Genomic DNA, 12,338 nt, shown 5'->3' with positions numbered 1-12,338 from the left:
CTCTCTCTCTCTCTCTCTCCCCCTTCCTTTCCTTCTCTCTCTCTCACTCTCTCTCCCTTCCCTCTCTCTCTCTCTCTCGCCCCCTTCCTTTCCTTCTCTCGCTCTCTCTCACTCTCTCTCCCTTCCCTCTCTCTCTCTCTCTCTCTCTCTCCCCCCCTTCCTTTCCTTCTCTCGCTCTCTCTCTCTCTCTCTTCCCTTCCTTTCCTTCCCTCTCTTTCTCTCTCTGGCTTCCTTTCCTTCTCTGTTTCTCTGTGTCTCGCTCCTTTGATGAGCGTATGACACACGTCCTGATTTTGTGCTTTTTTTTCCAGGTTGTGACGTCAAGATTGTCCCTGACGGAACCAACAGGAGTCTTCCGCATTGGTGTTTTGTGTTGTATTTCAATACGTTTTTGGTTGTTAGTTCAGTGCTGTGTGACTGTTTCTCATTCTTCTGGCCACACGTGTTTTTTTTTGGGCAATGTGCGTCATCATGCGCTTTTTGTGGCTCTTGTGTTGTGCACGGTATGTGTATGTCCGGGGGGGCTTGGGGTGGTGGCGGTGGGTGTTGTGACCCTCATGGGTATCGAAGCTGCATGATCATTGTCTCCATGGCATCTGTGGATCTTCAAGTGTGGCTCTTGGCTGGGCTCCTTTTCATGCTGTGGGTAGTCGTCCTGCTTAGCACCAGCAAAAGACAGGTGTTAAATCCCTTGTGCTACCGCGGCTTATCGCCTCTTTTGGGTTGGCTTCACAGATCTGAGAGTTCGTTGTGAAAGTGGTGTTGTAGTTTTTTTGTGTATTTTTGCACGGGAAGGCCTACTCTGCATCTCATTTGGGTTCGTTGGTGGTGTCCACCGTGAGATTACTTTTGGGACAGTTGTCGCGGGATTACTGGCATTGTCTGCAGTTTGCACCAGCTTGTGAATGGGGTGTTAAATCTATCTACACTTTTGATGCATTAAGGTGGAGATAAATCGGAGATAAGTCCTTGTTAATATATCCCCCTTTATCATTTGAATGAAGATGAAAATTAACACAGCAGTTAATAACAATGTGCTAAACTCCCACTGACATCAGGGAAAAGAAAAGAAACAAGAAAAGATCCTGAAGTGGCTCCAACTGGACGAAGCAAAACTTTAGGGACACAAATAGTAGTGAGAGGGCAATGAAAACAATGATAAATAAGGGGAAAGATGTATTGTGGTGCAATCCTCACTTGTAAATGCCTGTATGTTACCTTAAATGGGAACCTCAGATAGAATCGTCTGAATAAACCACCATCTTGGAAAGGGCATTTTATATGGTTTGCCAACCCCCTTTCTAAAAATCATGTTGTGCGGTTCCACACAACAAGGAAGCCCAACTTTGACACCCTTGGCCATTATTGAACTCCACAATCCCATTTCAGTCCCTCCAACTTGAGGCTCCATTTAGGTCATCTAGTGACCCTAAAGGAGATGCTTAATCACGTGCTGAGCATGGCATCCAGCAACCTGCAGCCTGACTGTGCCAAGAGAATGCCAATGTTAGATTTGGGGGTCTGTAGTTGGCAGAGGTAGGTACCTTTGACCAAATAGGGGCCCTTGCGTCTAGTCAGGGTAAGGAGATACACTTCTAAATTAACCCCTGCTCACCCCCTTGGTAGCTTGGCACGAGCAGACAGACTTATCTCAGAGGCAGTGTGTAAAGTATCTGTGAACACACACAGTAACCCAGTGACAACACTACAGATGAACACCACACAAGTTGTAGCATAAAAAAAGTATTCTTTATATAGTTTTAACACAAGACCATACACAACAAAAATCCACAATACTGTACTTAAAATGGTAGAATTAGCTTACTTCTCTTCAAACTTTGAGTTCAATCTACCTTTGGATGCGTAACGCTATTCAACGAAAGTGTTGCAGGGAAGTGATGAGTCGGTTCCTTACACGCAGGAACGGTGATGCGTCGGCTTCTTACTGCGCTTCTGTGGTGATGTGGCCCGCAACGCCGTGATGCGATGAAGATCCGGTGCAATGAAACAAAGATGGCGTCTTCTTCTTGATGCGACACGATGAGTGCCCGCCCGACGGCTGTGCGGCAACTCAACGATTCTTCTGAGCCCTGACAGGCCCTGCGACATGCTTCTCCAGTGATGCGAGACACTTCGGCGATACGATGGGACTGCTGCAGCGGCGATACCCTTCTTCAGTGATGCGACGACAGTGGCTGCGGCGGCAATACTCTTCTCCAGTGATGCGAGAGGCTCCTGCGATGCGATGCAACAGCTGCAGCGGCGACACCCTGCTTCAGTGATGTGTAGACAGCGGCTGCGGCTGCGACATGCTTCTCCGGTTATGCAAGATGCTTCTGTGATGCGATGCGACAGCTACAGCGGCGACACCCTTCTTCAGTGATGCGATGACAGCGGCTGCGGTGGTGACACGCTTCTTAGGTGATGCGAGACGCTTCTGCGATGCGACAGCTACAGCTGCGACACCCTTCTTTAGTGATGCGGCGACAGCAGCTGCGGCGGCAACACGTTTCTTCTTCGTGAATCACGCTTCCAGATCCTTGCGACACGCAGTCCCACAGAAAGCCCAACACAACTCCAGGCACTTCTAAAGAACTCTTGGGGAGCTGGTGGTTGAAGTCTGTTGTCTCTGAGACTTCAGCAGGGAGCAAGCTCTTTCTCAAGCCCTTGGAGATCCTCCACAAGTTGAATAAAGTACACACAAAGTTCCTTTCTCCTCTCTTTGGCAGTCAGGTAACCACTACAGGCCAATCCCTCAAGCTTAGGGATAGTCTCTCCTCAGTCTCTCTGGTTGCTCTCCTCAGCAAAGGTTTCTTCTTGTTTCCCAAAAGTGATCTAAAGTTCTGGGGTCTGGGTCCCCCTTTTTAATACACAGTTTATCTTTGTTGTCTGAAGGCAGAGAGGCCTTTGCCTAGTCCAAACCAGTTCTGGTCAGTCCTGGAGCACTTTGTTGACAAGACTCCGTATTTCCTTTCACAGTGCAGGCCAGGGACATCAGACGCACCACAGGAGGTGGAGCCAGCATTGTGGAGGGAAGGCACAGCCCTTTTCAGGTCCCAGGTGCAACTCCTCCCACACATCTACATGCAGATCTCTCTATTCAGCCCTGTGCTGGCTCACCCTGTCTCCTGGAATCCCCCAGCCCCTGTCTCTCAAACTCCAGACAAGGAATACACAACCTAGCAGAGGCAGGCTTGGATAGTTAGACAAGAAAATAACTACTTTCTAAAAGTGGTATTTTCAAGCACAGAATGTCAAAACCAACTTCAAAAAGATGTATTTTATCATTCTGAGTTCAGGCATACTAAACTCGAATTTCTACCTAGTTCCCTGAGTCAGTTAGGATGATAAGATGTGATAATCAAACTGCCCATTTTGGCCTATGGGGAACAGGTAGCCTAGCAATTGTGAAAAACGAAAATGGCTGTAATTCACTATCAGGACATGCCACACACACCAGGCAGTGTCCTTCCTCATCCTTACAATGCACCCTGCCCTTGGGCCTACCATAGGGGTGTCTGATATGAAGAAAAGGGAAGGTTTAGCGACTGGCAAGTGGGTGCACTTGCCCAGTCAGCATGGCAGTACCAGACTGCACACAGGCTTTGCAATGGCAGACCTGAGACACACTCCACAGGCTGCTTCTGTGGGTGGCACAACCAGTGCTGCAAGCCCACCAGCAGCATTTGGTTTACAAGCCCTGGGCACACTCAGTGCACTATACTAGGGTCTGACAAGTAAACCAAATAAGCCAATCATGGAGTCACTAATCCATACATCAATTTACAATAGGGAGAGCATATGCACTTTAGCACTGATCAGCAGTGGTAAAGTGCCCAGAGTCATAAAACCAACAGAAACAGGTCAGACAAAATACAGGAGGAAGGCAAAAAGTTAATCGGTGACCCTACAAAAAGGGCCAAGTCCAACAGCCAATTTCTCCTGTAAGCTTTCAGTACAGATGCAACGATCTATATTTCCATTCCATTCACAGTAGCAGAGACTAGCTGATAAACACAGAAGCCATTTTGAAAGATTGCTTCTTCCTCTAAAAACAACACAGTGTGCGAAAGATTGCTTCTTTCTCTAAAGACAACACAGTGTGCATCATAAGCAAAGACTCAAAGTATGATCTAAAAATATGTACATACATGTTCTACTTTAAGAGTTGTGTTATTTTTAAAGTATATCATATTTGGTGTGGAAAAATATACATAAAGACTATTTTCTTCCATTGTTTTTTTGTTGAGCTGTCACATATCACATCATAAATACATTATTTCGGTTCTTTTATAGACCATAAAAGTACATAAACAGTACAAAATACATAACACACATATAAACACATTTCAAGTAAAGTGCCAAATAATAAATACTTGCACGTGTTACCACAAAATACAACATTACCAAAGATAAAGGCATAGAATAGTGCAAATAGGCAAAGAGTCATTACTGGTCCATACAGATTCTCAGTTTAACAGTTAATTTTAAAAATTCCTTCATTTGAACGATACAATCACTGCGCAAAAGTTGTAGATACATTAATGCCGGTCTGATTTGACTAAAATCAAGTTTTTTTAAAAGGGTCACCAGATAGCGCTTACGGGGGAACTCGTAAAACTTACATAAAAATATAAAATGCAGCATATCCTGCGGAGACTTTCCGTCGCAGCCGCAGGGAGCTGCCAGTTTATTAAAAATGTTGAGCTGTCATTTTTTTATTCAGGCTCGCATTTCATACCCGAAATGGGATCACTTGATTTCTTTACAATTAGGTACTTGTTTTGGGTTGCAGGCAGCTGTGGTCTGTGCAGGTAACAGCGGTGGGGCGGTGGGGGCGGGTAAGGGAAGATTTCCAGGGACGATGCAGAGGGACAATTTTCCCTCTGCATCATCCTTCGAAATTCCCCCTTAACCGCCCCCACTGCCCCACCGCTGTTCTCTGCATGGACCGCGGCTGGTTTCAGCCGATTATATGTGCTAATTTGGCCCTTCTTCTATTTAACTCAAACCCTCCTTCTGCCAAAGGTTTGTTTATGCATATACAGAGCTCTCACACCTATACCTGTGCAGTTATCATGCTGGAAAGACCCTATCACTGTGCTCCACATACACACTCTCTTTTTCCTAGTGTGCAGACAGAAATGAATCTGTTCAAATATGACATTAGTAAGATCTTAAAATAAATAGTAGTGTGTTGTCTATTGATCTGATTCAATTTTCAAACACCCCTTTAAATATTTCACGAACATTCTTGTTATTACAGTTAACTTTAAACTCTTGCTCAAGAAACACACATACTTTCATAATGGCTACCTGTTAGAAATGGGGTCTCTAGTTGGCACCTTTGTCCAAATACAGATCCTTGCTTCTAGTCAGGGTAAGGGGGATACACACTTTAGATAACTCCTGCTCAACCCCTGGGTAGCTTGTCACGAGCAGACAGACTTATACCAGAGGCAATGAGTGAAGTATTTGTACTCAAAACACACAGTAATACAGTGAAAACACCACAAATGAACACCACACCAGTTTAGAAAAATAAAGTATCTTTATATAAATTCAACAAGAACAAAACAACAAAAATCCAACATGCCAGTAATAAGAATTTGACTTTAAAAAGGTTTCAAGTGATTGGGTCCATAGAAAACCATGGATGCATGATTTCTCACAAAGTAGATGCAACAAAATTCACAATGCCAAACAGCCGCAGAAATGGGCAGCGTCGAGAAACAAAGAGATGCGTCAGTTTCTGAGACAATGGAGACAGGAGAAGTGATGCGTCAAGTACGGTCTGAAGTGGCAAGTGATGTGTCGACTACAAAATGGTTCTGGTCCACAGGTGAAGCATCAGGAAAACTTACTGCACAGGTACGATGCGTGGATATCCAGAATGCATCGGAGATCGATGTGGCGGCATCGAGCGGAGCTGCATCGGTTTCTTCAGCCACAATCCCTTGATGCATCAGTTCTTGTTGCGGTGACAGGCACATTGGTTCAATGCATGGAGAGTCTTCTCGCATAGCGGTGCTGCATGGAAAAAACAGCTGCAAGAAGAGCGATGCATCATTTTCCTCAGTTCTTTGGGTTTCTTCCAGCTCCCAACAGTAGGAACAACCTCCAGAGGCCAACAACTGGAATAGGCACCTACTGGCAGGTCAGAACTCACAGCAACAGAGTTCAGAGGAGCTGGGGATGAAGTCTTTGTGGCTCTGAGACTTCAGAACAGGAGGCATGCACACACGGGCCTAGGAGATCTTCAAGCAAGTTCAAAGCAAAGTTCCAGTCTTTGTCCTCTCCTTGGCAGACACAGCAACTGCAGGTCAACCTCACAGAGCACACAGCAAAAAAGCAGTACTCCTTCTCGCGACACTTCAGGTCTTCTCCTTCGCAAAAGTTCTTCTTGAGTCCAGAAGTGATCTAAAGTTCCGGGGTTTTAGGTCTAATACTTATACCCAAAAATGTCTTTGTTCTCTTTGTGCAAGGGTCTCTGAGCCCAGTCCAAATCAGTTCAGTCCTCACTGGTGCAGTATGACCACAGGGGGTGGAGACAGCATTGTGCAAGGGAGACAGACCGTATTCAGGTGCATGAAAATCTCCTCCCACAACTCGAAATGCAGCCAAACCCCATTCAGCTCATCTCTGAGTCATCCAGGAAGGGCCAAGCACACCTCATGGGGGTACCTTGGGCTTACCATAGGGGTGCCTTACTTGTAACAAAAGGGAAGGTTAGGGCCTGGAAAGTGGGTGCACTTGCCAAGTCGACATGGCAGTTAATAACAATTTATACAGGTAGCACTTTGACACTGATCAGCAGTGGCAAAGTGCCGAAAGCATCTAAGCCAGCAAAAACAAAATCCAGCACAGCATCAAAAAAACAGAAGATAGAGGCAAAAAGTCAGGGAAAACCATGCCAAAGATGTCAAGTCTAACACTACCATGTTGGTGTCACCTAGTTTTCAACAACTAATTTTACAGGAGAGTTTTTGAGTTTTATTGCAGATTTATATATATGCTGATCCTTATATCTCTTGAGCTGAGTACAGAGTTTGGGAATGGAGCTGCAGATGTCTAAGGAAGAAAATGTGGTGCCAGACTCAGCAATTGTAAAGAGGAATCCCCTTTGGGCTAGGGGCGGGTGAAGAATTCCGCTCCGCCACTGAAGTTTGCAGAGTTTTGCCCACTCTACGTTCCATGCAGAGTTCCGAAAAAACTCAGCAGAGTGATGAGGAGCAGAGTTTTTTAATCTTCAGTAGCTCACCAAAGATAAGTTGCCATGCACTCACAAGAAAAAAATTGTGCGCTACACCACTCTGCGAGATTTCACAATGCAGGGCGTTGCGGCAGGTCACGACCGCTAGCGTTGAGAAATCTGCTGCTCGCGTTGATAAGCTGCTGCTCGAGTAGGATGTCTACTCGAGTGGCAGAAAGCAGCAGCGCCCTCAGCCATGATGCGTAGTGCCATTCATGGTGATTTTACAGCATAGGATGAACTCCTAGCAGTACAAAATCAGTGTGAGCAGTGCGACTTGAAAGTCTCCGCCACTGGCAGAAGTCCACTGAGTGTGGTGGAGTTTTTCCAGCACTTCGCGGAGTTCCGCAGGGTAAAACTCTGTGAACTCCACCCATGCCTACTATAGGCCAAAATACTTCATTTCCACTTGCAATCACACAGAGCTAATTTTCTAATGGAAACAAGGTATTAAAACATCCACATCTGAAAATGAAATATGCAATGAGATTTCTGTAAAAATGTTTTGCATATATGACTATAAACATTTGCTTTAATTCAATTTTCTAATATCCTCAAATGTATTACTCTTAGCTCATGCAAATAAATGTTATTTGAAAATAGTGAAATAAAATTTCAGATTTACAGCATATAATAGTAATAGTGTTATTTATAAAGCTACCTCAAGCAGAGGTGTCCTGGCGCTGCTGCGCGGAAATCAGGTATGGAATCTGGGCCAAGGAGCTAACCCGGGCTAAAGGGGCATGTCTTCAAGATCTTCCTGAACTCAAGTTCTGTTTCCACCATGTGCATATGCGATGGTAAGGATTTCCATAGCATGGCAGTCCTTACTGTGAAGGACCTTCCTCCCATTCGGGATTTACCATAGCGAGGTACACAAAGTAGGTGCTGTGCGTTTGATCTCAATGTTCGTTTAGGTAAATAAGGGCAAAGCCTGTGTCTGAGATATATAGGTCCTTTGTTGTGCATGGCATCAAAAGCTAAGGTCAAGGACTTAAACTCTATCTGTTTTACTACAGGGAGCCAATGAAGATGCCTAATATGCGGGGAGATGTGGTGGCGGAACGCACCCGTCAGATGAGTCTCGCTGCTGAATTTTGCACCATCTGAAGTCTGTGGATCAGATATGATGGTAGCCCTAAGTACAGACTGACTGCATAGTCCAGTTGCAAGGTCCCAGAAGCATAAACTACTACCCTGCAGCTATCCTCTGGTAAGAGGTGCAGGATGTTCTTTAAGCTTCTTAATTTCCCTAAGCAGGGCGAAGAAATGTGACAGACTTGAGCTTCAAAGGCTAGGTCAGAGTCCGATTTGATGCCCAAATTCCTTGCAGTTTTTGCTGGAATTGGAGGTGAGCCCACCTCAGCTGGCCACAAAGGCCCTGTGGAAATGAGGGAGGCTTGTCCAAAGAATATGACCTCCATCTTATCCACATTCAGTTTCAGTTTGTTATTTTTCATCCAGCAAGCGATGTCCTTTAGACGCCCCGTTAATCTAGCAAACGAGTCCTCCGATTGGTCTTTGAATGAGAACACCAGATGGGTGTCATCTACATAAGAGACTGCCTATACTCCCGAGGTGGCACTGGCAATGACAGTGAAAAGTGGCACCAGGTAGATGTTAAAAAGTAGGGGGTTTAGGGAAGAGCCTTGTGGAATGGGAAACAGCATTTGCAATGCTGTTTCCACAATGCTTGGCCTCACAACGCGGTCACTACAATGACCGCATTGTTTCCACGCATTCCATTACATTGCAATTCGTCACAAAAATTTGCTGTAGGGGGCGTTCAACACCAGGGAATGAGTTGGATTTTGAATCCAACACCTTCCCTGCTGTTGCACAAACTAGAGTTGGAATAGTAATTACTACTATTCCTAAGTCCAGCGTGCCCCCTACAGCAAGTTGTTGTTACGACTTACAATGTAATGGCACATGTGGTAACAATGTGGTCGTTGTAACGACCGTGTTGTAAAGCCATGCGTGGTGAATGTATGCATAGTAACGTCATACATTCTGTGGAACACCACAACGCAGAGGCTTAGGGGCGGATTGATGCAGTTGGAGAAAAACTCTTTGAGAGCAGTCTGTGAGGTATGACTGGATCCACGCAAGAACTGCCCCCTGCAATCCCAGCTGTTTGAGTCTGTCCAGAAGAATAGGGTGTGCAAACGTGTCGTAGGCCGCCGACAGATCTTAAAGGATCAGCATTGCAGATGCTCCTGCATCCACCCGACATTCTTACTGACTCTGCCATCTCCACCAATGCGGTCTCAGTACTGTATCCTGACCAGAAACCTGAGTATCATGTAAGATGTCTTGTGCATCGATAAAGTTAGCAAGTTGACGTTGAGAACATTTTCTAGCATTTTTGCCGGTGTCGGTTACAGTGAAATTGGACGAAAGTTACCGAGCTCGGTGGTATCAGCATTTGTTTTTTTCAGCAGGGGTAGTAGGAAAGCATGTTTCCAAATATCTGGGAAGATAATGACGTATTCCAGATGTGGTTTAAAACTGGGTTAATCCAATTAGCTAAGTATCTAAAAAGCTTGGGTGGGCAGTGGTCCGCAGGGGAGCCCGACTTGCATCTTAAGATTTCAGCCATCGATTCCTGCAAGGTTACTGGGCAGAACTCTAAAAATGTGCCAACGCAATTATTTGTTTCCGATGGCTGTGGTACTGCCGACAAGTCTCCTACTGTAAAAGAGGTGTAGACTTTCTGAATTTTCTCCTCAAAAAAGTAAACTAAGTTTGTACACAAGGAGGGGAGAGCATTTTACCCTCGATAGCAGATGGGCTAGTGAAGGATCTGACAATCCTAAAAATCTCCTTACCCGAATACTCTGCACACTCAATGCACTTAACAAAGTACTTCCTTCTATCAACTTTTTAACTATCAACAGTTAAATAGTGTTGCTCCACAAAGTTATAGGTGAATATTGCCAGCAAAATATGGCAGAGGGGGAATCAGCCCGTTGTTCTGCCAGGGGGATGGAGTAGATTATTATGTCACCATTGTGAAGGGAATGCCTTCCAAATTTCTTAATGACTGCCAAGCTGGCAGTCATTTATAAAGCATTGGAAGGAACCACTGTCTCTTTGCTGTTTGGTGCAGGGTTCTGTCAACATGACGGAGCCCTGCACCAAACAGATTTGTTTTCAAAAGAAAAAAGAACATGCCCCCTGTGCCATGGGAGTTATCTTCCATGGTGTGGGGGTATTATTCCTTTTTTTCTGTCCCTTACCACCAGGGTATGCATGGCAGGGATGACAGTACAAAACATGGCTTTATGTCCATCCATCCAATTTGAGTTGGCGGACAAAAAGCCATTTCTCCAACGGCCATTACTCCGTCAGGCCGTCAGAGCAGTTTGGAGGTGAGTAGTCATCGCCATGGCCAAACCTATGGACCCCCACATCTAAATTGGGCGGGCGGACCATTATCTGGGTGGTAAGCATGCTCCATTGCTGTTGTGACGAAGTATGCTTACGGCCAAGATATAAATCGGGCCCTTAGTCTGCTCATGGCCTTTCTAGCCCTTCTCCTCTAAGCTCAAAAAGATTCCTACTACAAAAAATCAAAAAACATATCATATAGGGTCACGGAGCCAAAGTTCTAATTTTACTCATGTGGCACTTTTCACTCCTCTGCAAAAGACCATGGCGCAGTAGACAGAAAAGCCACAAGAGATGCCAAGCAGCCCAATCACCTGGAGGCTCCACAACTACTTACCTGCTCTCAAGTCTCACTAAATCAAGTCAACTTCTTAACTAAGATAGACCCTGATTTAAAGCTTAGTGGGGGGTGACTCCATCACAAACTGATTTGTACCTCGTTTGCTTTATAACAAGTGCCATAGGAAATAATGCATTTATAATAAGGTTGACCGGGTATCTGTTAGGTTTGTGATGGAGTAACTTTCCACTAAAACTCTAAATCAAGCCCATAGTTATTCTGAAACATTTGTAACAAAAATTTAAGTGTTCACTTCGAAAACACTAAAAATAACATATTTCCATCTCTCCAACTTAACATCAGCTCCATTAACTCTTTGCAAACATGACCACACTTAATGAGGGGAAAAAGTAACTACAACGCGGCCCTTTCCACGCATACCCTTAACCACGCAGGCATTATAACGCATGCGTGGTTACCATGCATGGCCTTTACCTTGCATACCTTTACTATGAGATATGTAGTAAAGGCATGTGTGTTAAAGGTACAAGCTCTCGTTTGGATGGCAGCGATGTCGAGTGCACCTGTGAAATTTAACAAATGAATGGTGGTTCAGGAAGGATACTAAGTAAAGGTGCCTACCAGCACAATCATTGATTGCCTTTAATTATCAGCTCGCCCTCATTTGGAATGTAACTCCTAGCCTTCACTTCCTGAAAAAGCTAATGGCCAAAAAATGCGGACTTTCATTCACTTCTAAATGATCATTAAAAAGAATTTCCATTAAAAAAACGCAGCTCACCAGCATTCTAGGTGTTTATTGTCTGCTACGTTTTTAAATAATCCCTTCTATTAAAATCCTCACAAAATGATTACAGACACAAAACATTTATTGGTGAAAGATGTGGAGGCTATCGGCGTCGTTAGAGGAAACGGAAAGACACTTCCGCTTCCTCTTTACGACGTGCACCGCACCTCGGAAGAGCTCGGAGAGGAGAAGTCATGGAGAGGCTAGGGGAATTTTAGTTTAAAAAAATAAAAAATTAAGGGCTGAGGGGATTGTGTCGCGCAGGGGTCCATTTTTAGAGTTCAGGGCAGGGGAGGAGTATTTGTTAGAAGGGTTTGGGGGTGGGGAATCACGCAGGGCAAAATGTATAGGGTTCCAGGCAGGGGTATTTCTTATATGGATTGGGGGCTGGGGGTCGGGGGGTCGAGCAGGGGTACAGGGGAGGGGTAATTTAAAAAAATAATCTGAGGGCTGAAGGGGGGAGAGCGCAAGGGAGCAGTTATAAGAATTGGGACAGGGGTCTGAGATAACCTTTACCATGAATATGCACTTAACATGCATGTAAAGGTATGCGTTGTAAAGGCATTTTCGTGGTAAAGGATATGCGTGGTAATGGCATTCGCATT

This window comes from Triturus cristatus, chromosome 5_2 (assembly GCF_964204655.1).
Source record: "Triturus cristatus chromosome 5_2, aTriCri1.1, whole genome shotgun sequence".
Taxonomy (NCBI): domain Eukaryota; kingdom Metazoa; phylum Chordata; class Amphibia; order Caudata; family Salamandridae; genus Triturus; species Triturus cristatus.
This window is presented reverse-complemented; position numbering follows the sequence as displayed.